Here is a 13681-nt window from a genome sequence, read left to right as displayed (position 1 = left end):
TTCATTTTATGTGCTAAATGCAATAAAACAAAGGAACCCAGATGCAATAGGCAAACAAAAAAAGAAGGGCAGTTATCAACTGGCGTTAACAATCGTGGTTTTACTGGCATTTTTTTCTCCACTGGTGAATTGGCTTTGAGGAAACATCTTTTGGATGCTGCCTGCTCTATTTACTTGTGTTCACTGCAAATGACAACACAACTGCAAATGCTGGTTACATACCTCCCAACCAGGGCCGTAAATAGGGCTGTTCAATAGGAGGCGACCGCCCAGGGCGCAACGCTGAAGGGGGGCGCAGTTTAGGAATATTTTAGGTTCATTTGGTTAAAATTGAGGGCTAGGCGGGTGGCATTTGTCTTTCTCGCCCAAGGTGCTGGAATTCTAAGTTACGGCTCTGCTCCTAACTATCCAGATTTAAGGGGACTGTGACAATTCGAGTGGTCTGTCCCGACCGTTAGCACTTTTGCCCCTCCGGTCGGAGTTTTGGGAGGTATGATCCGTTCACTGCTGCAATGCACAGCAGAGCAACGGAGAACGTGCATGTCAAAATCTAACGGAGCGGTTTAGGAGCTACAGAAGTGCTCAGCACGGCCCATTACAATGAGCCATCTGTTTGACATGGGCTGTCACTGGCACTTCTTAAAGACTTATCCAGCGCCATATTTTGGCAAGTAACTCCAGTCTAATTTTTGGTTGCAATACTAATAATTTCCATACATCATCATCTATTTATATAGCACCACCAATTCCACAGTGCTGTACAGGGAATATTAATCATTCCCATCAGTCTCTGCCCCATTGAGCTTACAGTCTAAATTCCCTAACACACACAGACGGGTTAATTTTGTCAGCAGCCATTTAACCTACCAGTATGTTTTTGGCGTGTGGGAGGAAACCGGAGCACCCTGAGGAAACCCACGCAAACACGGGGAGAACATACATACTCCACACAGATAAGGCCATAGCTGGGAATCGAACTCATGATCCCAGCGCTGACCACTGAACCACTTTGCTCAGTGGTTAACACATAAGAGATAGGCAACTTGTAATTTGGTGTCTGGCAGTGCATGCTGCAACTTGTAGTCCCACAACAGATAGTCTCTGCCATACAGTGGTTCTTAACTCTGCAAAGCATTTATATCATTTTATTTTTATACAGTACTAATGTCTTGTGTCTCTCTGCTTAGATGCTCAGTGCTCTGTTCTTCAGATGCCCGTGTCCTCCCTCTGCCCCTTCCCTTCCCTCATCTCCCCCTCCCCTCTCCAGCTCCTCCCACAGCTCCTCCCACAGCTCCTCCTCCCGCCTTTTCTCCTCAGCTCCTCCTTCCGGCTCCCCCGCTGCCCCCGCCCTCTGGATAAGACCCAGTGGGCGTGTCCCGGGAGGCTCCTTCTGACGTCACGATCCTTCCCAGCATTCCCGAGCACTCACTGCCTTAGCAACCGCGGAGTGAGACCGAGGCGCGGCCGGGTGAGAGGTCAGCGGAGACACCGAGCCAGACAGCGGCAGTGGTCGGCGGCGGCTCGGAGTCACCGGGAGGTAAGTGTCCCGTAACCCGGTGCCACCCGCTGGGTCCCGTGTAGGAGTTAGTGGATCCCTCTTATGTATCCCCGGACAGTATGCACGTGTCACTAGATCTCCCTCTCATCTGTCACTCACTGGGTCACTCCTGTCAGTAGATCCCTTCCCTGTACCTGACACTGGTGCCAGTAGATCCTTTCTCTGTGCCTGTCACTGGTGCCAGTAGATCCCTTCTCTGTGCCTGTCACTGGTGCCAGTAGATCCCTTCTCTGTGCCTGTCACTGGTGCCAGTAGATCCCTTCTCTGTGCCTGTCACTGGTGCCAGTAGATCCCTTCTCTGTGCCTGTCACTGGTGCCAGTAGATCCCTTCTCTGTGCCTGTCACTGGTGCCAGTAGATCCCTTCTCTGTGCCTGTCACTGGTGCCAGTAGATCCCTTCTCTGTGCCTGTCACTGGTGCCAGTAGATCCCTTCTCTGTGCCTGTCACTGGTGCCAGTAGATCCCTTCTCTGTGCCTGTCACTGGTGCCAGTAGATCCCTTCTCTGTGCCTGTCACTGGTGCCAGTAGATCCCTTCTCTGTGCCTGTCACTGGTGCCAGTAGATCCCTTCTCTGTGCCTGTCACTGGTGCCAGTAGATCCCTTCTCTGTGCCTGTCACTGGTGCCAGTAGATCCCTTCTCTGTGCCTGTCACGGGTGCCAGTAGATCCCTTCTCTGTGCCTGTCACGGGTGCCAGTAGATCCCTTCTCTGTGCCTGTCACGGGTGCCAGTAGATCCCTTCTCTGTGCCTGTCACGGGTGCCAGTAGATCCCTTCTCTGTGCCTGTCACGGGTGCCAGTAGATCCCTTCTCTGTGCCTGTCACGGGTGCCAGTAGATCCCTTCTCTGTGCCTGTCACTGGTGCCAGTAGATCCCTTCTCTGTGCCTGCCACTGGTGCCAGTAGATCCCGTCCCTGCCACTGGTGCCAGTAGATCCCGTCCCTGCCACTGGTGCCAGTAGATCCCTTCTCTGTGCCTGCCACTCGTGCCAGTAGATCCCTTCTCTGCCTGCCACTGGTGCCAGTAGATCCCTTCTCTACCTGCCACTGGTGCCAGTAGATCCCTTCTCTGTACCTGCCACTCGTGCCAGTAGATCCCTTCTCTGTACCTGCCACTCGTGCCAGTAGATCCCTTCTCTGTACCTGCCACTCGTGCCAGTAGATCCCTTCTCTGTACCTGCCACTCGTGCCAGTAGATCCCTTCTCTGTACCTGCCACTCGTGCCAGTAGATCCCTTCTCTGTACCTGCCGCTCGTGCCAGTAGATCCCTTCTCTGTACCTGCCGCTCGTGCCAGTAGATCCCTTCTCTGTACCTGTCATTTATGTCACTGGATCCCCTGCAGCAGTGATATGGACAGAGATTCCTTTTCAGGTGACACAGGATCCTGTTGATTACAGGTAACTGTCTCTCACCAGACCCTCTCTGTGACTCCTGGATCCCATGTTGGAGTTTGTGCAATCTTTGTATGTGACAGTAGATCCTATTTAGATCCCCCTGGAGAGTTCACCTAACCTGCTTATTTACTGCTGTGCTGCAGCAGTGACCTGGGACACTGACACCAGATACCAGGAAGCTCTCAGTATTTCTCCAGTTTGTAAAATCCAATCCTGCCAGATCTCTCCCAGGGTGGATCTGTATTTATTCACTGTTTCTGTATATTAGGCTGCAGAGTGTCTGCGGGATTACGTGGAACCCTCTTGTCTTCCTGATAAATAAATCTCTATCTTGTATCCAGGTCTCTTGTCTAGTTTATTATACCAGTCACACAGGCAGTAAAAGGGTAAACTCCCTCCTGCTGGTAGACTGGAATAACAAGCTGGTACTTGCACCCTAAAGGAGTCTGTGTCTGCTTTATTTACTTTGATTATATCTATTTTCCCATATACCTTCTCTTTCTTTCACCCTACCTTGAATGATCCTTCTGTTGTGTTGTTATGCTATTATCTTGTCTTAATGTATTTGTAGTGTATACACTTTTGCAGGAATAATAATATTTATTTGTGAATGTGAATCCAGGAATAATAATATTTATTTGTGAATGTGAATCCAGTCTTCAAAAGTGAAATTGTTAGTGATCAGGGTATGGTGTTACGCAATCCTATGGCACAACTGAAGCAGAAGCAACCAAGTACAGTATATTAAACTATCCCTGTCTGTGCAAGTTAGTTTTTAGGGTTTTCTATAAATCATGCAGAGATTTATTTATTTTTTCCGGGTGCCATGTGTGCTCTGCCAAGTCCCTAGTGGGATAGGTAAAGCGCAGTCTACTGTTTGTTTGCTAAAGTGTGATATTTGCTTCCTCCAACCAGTCTTGAAGTGAAGGTTGCTGCTTCCATGGTAAAATTTTAACCTTGAATATTATTATGACAAACTCGCTCTCCTGTCAGTATTACCAAGTGTGAAACTTTCACTTCTGACCTATTCTTGTTAGAAAGCTTTCACTTCTGAACTAGTCTTGTTAAAAAGTCCTTGATCAAAAGTACACATTAAATTTGGTGTTTGTTTACATAGAACTGTAGTGCTGTAAAATGTACTTCTGATTTTTTTATTTTTTTTTTACTTCTATAAAATACCTTTTTAAGCTTTTTAAAATGTGCTCTGTTTCTTAGGAGCATATGCCCAGAACCAGACATGACGCTGTATAACCTGTGCAGATGTTATTTTAAAGCCACGCCATACACGTCTAAGTGTTAGACAAGATTAATTAACATCTGCTCACCAGCTCATCTGCTGCTTTTCCATAATTAATCCAGTTTTCAGAATCATTCATGTGAATTCTCCAGGATTCAAAGCAGGATTAGTATGCCGATAATGTGACTTCTTAAATCCACGTTGCACATATTAAACCAATTAGGCATAGCTTTAATCAAATGCTTAACTGTCAAACATGTTTGTTTATGTAGAGTTCCTTCTTAGCTTGTTTTAGATGCAGAACTGGAAAAAAAAGCAATAGAAATAAAAGTAGAATACAGCCCACTTAGCCTGAAAGCCTCAGGGGGGCACTTAGTCTGACCCTTATTTGCGGTAATTTGTGTGTGCCCTCTGATGTAAAAGGATGTCATCTGCTTTTGTCATACAACCATGTGTTTTGAAGTAAAAGCTTACATAGATTACCATAATTTTTAAATGTCTTATTTGTAAGCAGATGTGTCTGGTATACTTACTACCTTTTCAGTTTTGTGATATTTTCTTTCTGAAATAGTCATTGCAAACCTTAAAATATATAGTTGTTGTAGAAGCTGTGTTATCTTAACTCTTCATCAACTCAGAAACTTAGAAGTTGCATACAGCACACTGCCATTTTTCTGTGAAAGCTTATGTACCTTTTAACTTGGAGCAAATTATTTGCAATATGTGAAAGTTTTCTTTGTTCCTATAGCTGATCACTTGTATGTTGATCTGTTTGTTCATCCTGTCTGACTGCTATCTGCACAAAAGCAGTGTTGGTCTTCTGCTGTTAGATTAGGATGGAAGAAAATACTGTCAAATCGAATACGTTCAGTTTTTGCACATACCCATAAAGAATTGGTAGGTGTTAGCTTAGCATAGGTGTGATGGTTCAAATTAAACCGTTATGGCACGTCCCCGACAGCAAAGACAGATTGTAGAATTGTCATTCTATATCAAATGGCATTCATCATGTTCCTGAATCAGTGCTTGTTTGCAAAGTTTTAAACTAAAGCTGTATTTTTTTTATTTTTTTTTAGATCAAGCCTATCAAACTCAAATGACACTTGGGGGCAGATTCAGTTCCCTGCATTGTTCCCTTAGTATGGTCATTTTAATGCTGATTTTTGCCCATGGCTCACAGAGCATATTCATGATGATACAGTCTTATCCAGTCGCTAGTAACATTTATCTGTGATGTCACTAGTTCCTAGTGGATCGATAAACTGAATACTATTTCAGTGTACTAGATGGCTGCCTTCACTCTTTGTGGGTGACGGGTACATTTTAAAGGATTGGGCATGACCGTATAGTTTTTGTTCAGTCAGAATTTGATATGTTTTCAGTATATTCGGTTACTGGCCTTTTCACGTTTTCTTTAACGTGTTCTTCAAAAAAGGCAATGTGACAAAAAGCAGGACGGTAGATTCCCTTTGTAATAGTAATGCTTCCCTTGGGAGCTGATGTGGGTACAATGGCTAAAACTTTGCCCCCGGCTATTAGAAAGGGAAATGAAATGTATTATAGTGGTCTGTGATTCTAGAAGAACTTTATTCCATACTGCCTCTATAGCAGGGTTACTGAACCGTTTTATAGTTAGGACTCATCATCATCATCTATATAGCGCTACTAATTCCGCAGCGCTGTACAGAGAACTCGCTCACATCAGTCCCTGCCTCATTGGAGCTTACAGTCTAAATTCCCTAACATACACACACAGACAAACAGAGCGAGACTAGGGTCAATTTGATGGTAGTCAATAAACCTACCAGTATGTTTTTGGAATGTGGGAGGAAACGGAGCACCCGGAGGAAACCCACGCAAACACGGGGAGAACATACAAACCCCACACAGATAAGAGCATGGTCGGGAATCGGTCTCATGACACCAGTGCTGTGAGGCAGAAGTGCTAACCACTAAGCCACCGTGCTGGCCATACTTTGTGTTCTCTTGTGTCAATAGGATGGTCCGTTCCCCATAGAATGCATTGAATATCAATCACAATTAGGGGAACCCAAAAACAGACCCAACTTGTTGCAGTTTGCGCACCTCCATTCTATAATGTCCGTCTCAATAGAACCTTATGAAAACTCTACTGTGCAACCCAATCAGATTACATGTTTGTGTGAATCGCATCCTGGATAATTTAGGTTGTTTCATCTTCGTTTTTATTTCTCTCCCTTTGAAATCCTGTAGGTAATAATATTAAATATAACCATGATGTTAATAAAGAGCTCTTTGGCACACAAACTTTATAAACCTAGCTATGGTCACTTCTAGCCAGGTTATAATGACAGTTCGTCACTCAATAGATGGAGAATTCAACACTAAATGGCATTGTAGGAATGCCGACAGCATAGTAGTGATTCCATGGAAACGGGATCCCCAAAATGTTTCATGATACGTTTCTTATAAAAATAAAATCTGTACTCCTATTTGAATGGCTATGGAAATTGGGTGTACAAATGCTTCTGTAAGTGACTTGTGGAGTCTGGGATTCATAAAGGAAAAACTAGAAATATATATTTTGGGTATATTTGCTCAACTGCATGTTTCAAAAAGTGAAGATGTTGCCCATAGCAACCAATCAGATTCTAGCTGTCATTTATTTAGCACATTCTACACAATGACAGCTAGAATCTGATTGGTTGCTGTAGGCAACATCTTCGCTTTTTCAAACCAGTAATTTAGTAAATATACCCCTTGGTCTTATAGGGTTTTCAGCGAAATGTTATATATTGTCTTTGTGACCCAGACATATATAGACATTAGGGTTTACTGCTTTGTAGAGATGCCTTTTTCTGCTTTCTTCACCCCCCTATTTGTAGATTTGATTTTTAGCAGTGAATCTGATTCTGAATGTATACACCCGACTAGCACAGCTGCCATGTAAAGTCTCAAGTGTAGCATTATCTGTCGGTACAAGGAATCCTTGGATAGGGGCAGAAACTTAACTAGGAAAATAGTTATTCGTTCATTCGCCCAGAAGAGGGAGGTGTTGAAAGTGTGGTTATTATGCTAATACCATACCAAGTAATGATCTGTCCCTCCCTTGCACCCCTTATTCATGTTTCTGCTTCTTATTAGTGGAGAGCACTGGTGTGGAGGAGGGTGCGGCAGTAGTCACAATTAGCATACAGGCCGGGTCAATTAGCATGTTAAACAGTTTGATTAGCATATTCATCCAGAGCTTCTGGCGAGTGGTGTAGATCTTTATTTTTGCTGTAGACAATTCATAGTCTGTAATGAACAAAAATGAACTTGCCCTTTTCTTTTAGGCTTGATGTAGCTTAGGCTGGGTACACACTACAGGCTTCTCAGCTGATTATTGGGCCAATCACACCATAAACAATCATTCAGCCCAATAACGCATTAGTGTGTACTCTGCAACAATTAGCGATTATCGTTCCAAAGCTCATCTTATCAATTGGTTTGATTTTTAAAGTGGGCTAAAAAGTACTTTTCAGCCGATGGTTATGACAGATGAAGAGCACTGATCTGAAGGTAAATCTTTTAAAACGTGTATAGTGTGTACACACAATTGGATATTCTGATGCAGACTTTTTTTTGTTAGCTTGTTTCAGTTGTTGTTAAAATTGTTAATGATATCGCATTGGGTGAAATTTTCTGTAGTGTGTTCCCAGCCTAAAACGTGCTTGTCAAAGAATTGTTCGGTTAATGGGAATTTTGTGTTAAAAAAAATTGTGGAATTAAGTCTTCAACGATATATTTTGTTCCTGAAATGTAAATATTTATAGTTTTTGTTTTGGTTTTATATTAGTATATCTTATATAAGGTAAAATGTATTTTAGGTACAATGGTGCTTTTAATGTTTTTATAGCACCTAACAATTTAACTAGAAAGGAAGGTACAATAAAGCTTCTAAATTCATACCCCATAGTTTTCTGAGAGCTGCAACTGAATAAACTACTCTCTCTGCCAGCTGTCTCTCCTCCAGCGTCGCCCGCCCGCCCGCATGGAGCAGAACGCTGGATCCTTGCTGCATCTAGACTGTCTGGTTGGTTTTTCTGCTGTCATAGGGAGTTTGTTATATGGGGCTCCCTTGTTGTTTGACAGATTTGTATCTTGCCCTTCAGGTTGTCATGTAGTGTTTATGCTCATCCAGGTATTATCGGATTACTTGCAGCTCTCATCATCCCCTCTCAGAACTCGCTTCTCTCCCAAGCTTCCTGCATGTTGTGAAGACCTACACACACCCTGTTTGCAGACATAAGCACAACACAATGCAGATGACAGCTAGGATAATAAAACACTCGAGTTTAATTGCCATCTTTGGTCTGGGATTATTACAGCTGTTAATTTTGGCTGTCTTTTAAGTAAGTTTATAGTCAAGCCGCCATGCTTTGCCTTTATTTGTTTTGAAGTTTGTTTCAGAATTTGCAATTTTATTTATTTTTTATATTTTATATACAAATATCTTATCTCCAGTGATGTATCTAAGGATTGTAAACGCGTTGGATTTCTGATCTGCTCCTGTGATATGTGAGCAGCACTGTTGTCTGGTGATCAGTTTGCCGAACTGCTGTTAGCATGGATGGGATCCTACTGGGCTAACTCTTCCTGGGACTGTCTGACAGCGAGATACACTATCTGCTCCGGTGTTGTGCACCAGGCATCACCAGATAAGCGATATACTCCTTGCTGTACGCATTTATTTTATTGTTTTTACGAATAGTGTTCTTTGAATCTACTACACTATTGTCTGTCTACTGTGTTTCTTGCAGACATGGCAGACAAATATTATATGTCCGGACTTGCTATTGTGGTGTTTACCAAGGACTTTAAGTTTATTTTTTTGTATAGGTTTTTCTTCTAGAGGTGTTTGGGGAGAATTGCAAAACAAAGTAGCGTAACGCACACATTGTGAATGGCACCATGCTGAAGGATGGGAAGGTGTACGCTGGTTTTTACTAATCTGCACATGCTAAATTTATACTGCACCTAACCTGCATCTATACTGTTGTTTATCCAGACTTTCTGCCTGTGGCTAAATCAAGTAAATTGGATGCTAGTCTGCACTGGAGGCTGTTGGAGAGATACTAGACCAGTGTTGTCTAACCTGTGACACTCCAGGTGTTGTGAAACTACAAGTCCCAGCATGCTATGCCATTATATAGCAGCTTGTTGATGGAAGGGTATGCTGGGACTTGTAGTTTCACAACACCTGGAGTGTCACAGGTTAGACAACACTGTACTAGACTGACCGGATCAGTTGATTACCGGGTAGGCTGTTGGACATATGTACTGTAAAAGGTGCATTTAATGCTGCCGTCTCCCTGCTCCAGTGACTTCGCAAGACGTGTGGATCAATAACAAATCTGATTTAGTACTTTGCGTTACTTTAGTCCTTTATTTCAATATTTTACTTTTATGCTCCTATTAAACTTACTATAAGCTGTACATCATCTAGCTGCAAAGTTTGTGACCTGACCAAGCCTCAGACATATAATGGTGTTTATATGTAGTAGACACTCATCACCAATCCACCAGAGCAGTTCGGGTGTTTGCAGTTGGCTAGTTGAGAGGTACACGTTGGATCGGTTGGTAGATTCGCTGGCAGGAGAGCACCTTTAGGGCAAGGCAGAGACTTCTCTTCATGTAATGAACAGATGTCTGTGTGTGTACTCCAAAACATTATGATGTTCTGCATAATAAACAAATCGTTAAGCACGTGCCTCTCTCGTCATTTTGTTTTTTGTTGGAGATGTGCTGTGTCTGAGCCACACAAGTGCCTGTGGGAGTGTAGCATAACACTGCTTTTATTAACAGACATTTCCAGGGAAGCAAAGGGGTTGAACAGGAGACCTTTTCATTTGTCTTTTATTTTCCAACCACTGGTTTTTGTTTTGTGTGTGTTTTTTTTTTTTTTTTTTTTTTTTGTTGGTTTGGTTTTTTTAACGCTTTGATGTCTTTGTAGTCTATTATGAAATTGTCATGTGGTTAGAAATCTGTGACTGTTTAACACTACAAGACCTGCCCTGGTGTTGGTGAATACAGTTAGAGCTGGGTTTACGGTCTCTGTATGATATATGCAAATAAGGAGCTGAGAACAACATTATAGAAATAATAATCTCTGCTGCCGTAGTTGTCCCTTCTGAGAACACCCCCTTCCGTGGCTGCGCCGTGGACTCTGCGTAATTTTCAGATATTGTCCTGATTTTACCCACAGGTCAATAGAGATTTCCACGAGCAGTGTGTGAAAATAAAAGGAAGATTATGCAAGATGTCATCCCCTGAAAGTCTATAACAAACTGCAGACTACCCCCACGTAAACTTGCTGAAACATGAACCTGACATGGCGGATGCATTTATATAAATAAGAATAATGTTTGGGCAAAGTAAGGAGGGGACAGGAAGTAGGTTCTTGGTTTTACTTTTCCTTGGCGTACCATGAAGTTTGTGGTTGTTTCACTGTCCTCTCCTCCTCCTTCCAGCAAAGGAGGAAATATTGGTGTCAAATTCATTTTGGAATCTGAGCAAGACAATCAAATGTTGATTTGAACTTTACAGACATTTCTCTGTAGTGCTTTTAACTCTAGCTGCTTGCTCTAAGTTATCCGATCTCTATCTACCTAATATTCCTAATATATCCTAATATTTCCTTTCTGTATTTACATTAAAACTTAAAGTACAACCCTGGAACTCTCTCTGTGCTGTTCCTAATTTTTATTGCAGAGCTGCCTGAGTGTCCGCTCAAAATTAAATTTTTTTAAAAATGCTGTCCCCATCTCTCTAATTTGAAAAAGGGGAAGGGAGACTGGGATGTTTTGAAACTGTTACATGTCAGCTGGAATCTCCAGCTAGTAGATGGATCAGACAACCTTCACCATCATCGCCATTTATTTATATAGCACCACTAATTCCGCAGCGCTGTACAGAGAACTCATTCACATCAGTCCCTGCCCCATTGGGGCTTACAGTCTGAATTCCCTAACATACACACATACACACACAGACAGACAAATGGACAGAGACAGACAGACTAGGGTCAATTAATTAACCTACCAGTATGTTTTTGGAGTGTGGGAGGAAACCGGAGCACTTGGAGGAAACCCACGTAAACACGGGAAGAACATATAAACTCCTCACAGATAAGGCCATGGTCAGGAATATAACCCTTGACCCCAGTGATGTGAGGCAGAAGTGCTAACCACTACGCCACCGTGCTGTCCAAACCATAATTTTATCTATATATTTTTCTCCATCACTTAGTTTTGGATGGATTTCAAAGAGTTGATATTAGAAAATTAAATTGTATTTCTCACAAATGCACAGCTCGTCAGACCAATGGGCGCCTTAATGGCTGTAGCGTTCCCATAATGCATTCTTCTCTACATTTGGGGGTCCTTTGAAAAGGGCCAGTTTTGTGATGGTGATTTCTTCCTTCACTGATCCTGTTCTGTTAATAAAGCTCAGCTGTTCACTTTGCACTAAATCAAGGCTATGTCCACATCTGAGAGATTTTATTTATTGCAGTGTTGCCGAAATGTTCCCGATTGTTGGTCCGCTGGGCGATGGGTATAGTGTGTGTAGACACTTCCGCACTTAGCTCAGATCTTGTACATTAATAAGTGCAGGCATGTATTTGATGTAGTGGAAGCTCTTTTCCAGTATGATGCAATGACCTTGGGTAATGGGGTACACATGGCATCTGTCTATTGCTGGAGCTGGTATTTGTTGGATAAATGTGGGTACTGCAGGCAAACGTGAAGCCGCAGATCGTTCTCTCTCCCAAGTAGCATCTATTATCGTAAAATTATCCAATTCTTGCAGTATACTTATTTTATTCCATGAATTGCTACATTAACGTTCTAGTGAGTCACCTACATTTATTAGGTTAACCTGGCTTTGCTGTACCACTTGCTGCAAGCATTCATATCTGGTCATGTTTGCCAGTCGTGTCACAGTAGACGACTCTGAATGCATCTGTAATGGTGCAAAATCCAGCTGATTGTCCTTCAGGGATGCTGGTGAGATTATCAGCTTGCCTGGGATTGGAGGGGAGAGCAGATGCACAGTGCAATTTGGCTATGTGGTACCTCAAAGACCGGCAGCACGGTGGCTTAGTGTTTAGCACTTCTGCCTCACAGCGCTGGGGTCATGAGTTTGATTCCCGACCATGGCCTTATTTGTGTGGCGTTTGTATGTTCTCCCCGTGTTTGCGTGGGTTTCCTCCGGGTGCTGTGGTTTCCTACCATAATCCAAAAACATACTAGTAGGTTAATTGTCTATCAAATTGACCTTAGTCTCTCTCTGTCTGTGTGTGTGTGTGTGTGTGTTAGGGAATTTAGACTGTAAGCTCCAATGGGGCAGGGACTGATGTGAGTGTGTTCTCTGTACAGCGCTGCGGAATTGGTGGCTCTATATAAATAAATGATGATGAAGACTGGTCTGTCATTCGGTCACTCATCTGTTTCGTGAAAGGAGTGATCAGCTGAATGGCACATATTGTGGCCAGCTTCAAGCTGCAGTGCCTGTGTTGGTTTCGGATAAACTTTCACCGTAGAACTCACTTCTGCTACATCTGTCACACCGTACCTGCGCCAACAAGACGCTGGTGTCTCAGCCCTGTGCAATTTCATTGCTCCTTCAGAGATTCCTGGGTGGCTGTGGCCTTTGATTGGATCAAACTGCACTTTGCCTCACGTTCTGTGCCAGGCTGATACATTTATATTCCTTTGCCTTTGTAAACAGGTGTGAACCTTCTGCTGGGAGAGAATTATTTGGCCACAATGTGTATACAAAAGACTCCGAACTTCAGCTCAGTATGTAAACAGAGGTTCAAAGTTTCCTGCCGTCTGTAACTAGAGCATAACAAGCTTCCCTGCGCTAGAGCTAATTAATACAGGCGGATCGTGGCAGTGTCTGTGGCCCGACACGAGCACCCGTGGGCGATTAAGACGTGGGTATTGGTGCTCACAACTGACCTTACCTAGGCAAACTAGGTTGTGTGTGAGAACTGGAGACATAGACCTGTGCCCACAGGTCTCGTGCGTCTGCTCCTGTTTAGATTTCGCCTGGAAATGTTTGAAAGGAAACCAGAGATGGGAAAGCAGACATCCGCATGTATCCTAGAGAACTATTTAAATTATAATAAACATTTAACATCTTGCATAGTTGGCTTTGTTCTTCCAACATTTTGCTTTTTTTTGTGTGTGCGCGTGAAGCTTTGTTCTGTGCCGGGGAGGGTTTCACATGTGTTTCGTTTCTGATGGGTGTAAACGTGGATTTGTGTTTGACACGGTCGCCTTGTTCTACCAGTAATGACTCACTGGTGCAACTGGTTCAATTCTCCACACCGATCCTCTATCTCTGGGCTTTGCTGAAACAACCCCCTGGTTTTTGTAGTTCTGTGTTCAGCCTGTTCTTTTCCTACAGTATTTATATTGGATGGCTGGTAATGTTCACAATAAATCCACTTCCAAGTTCCCACAATGCT

The 13681-nt window shown here is 43.1% G+C and overlaps 1 protein-coding gene across 2 annotated transcripts in view; it reads left to right on the top strand.

Annotated features, from left to right (window-relative positions):
• The first annotated feature begins 1400 nt into the window (after positions 1-1400).
• The window catches only part of GNG12 (G protein subunit gamma 12), a 58977-nt gene continuing 46696 nt past the window's right edge, over positions 1401-13681 (top strand). Inside the window, exon 1 of one of the 2 annotated variants that reach the window (XM_075181880.1) lies at positions 1401-1537. The gene's annotated coding sequence lies outside the window, so the exon portion shown is untranslated. The remainder of the gene's footprint in view (positions 1538-13681) is intronic. The other variant, XM_075181879.1, reaches the window with a different exon arrangement.

The sequence above is a fragment of the Mixophyes fleayi genome, chromosome 8, assembly GCF_038048845.1.
Source record: "Mixophyes fleayi isolate aMixFle1 chromosome 8, aMixFle1.hap1, whole genome shotgun sequence".
Classification (NCBI taxonomy): Eukaryota; Metazoa; Chordata; class Amphibia; order Anura; family Limnodynastidae; genus Mixophyes; species Mixophyes fleayi.
Note: the sequence above shows the minus strand (reverse complement) of the source record. Positions and strands in the feature narration are given on the sequence as shown.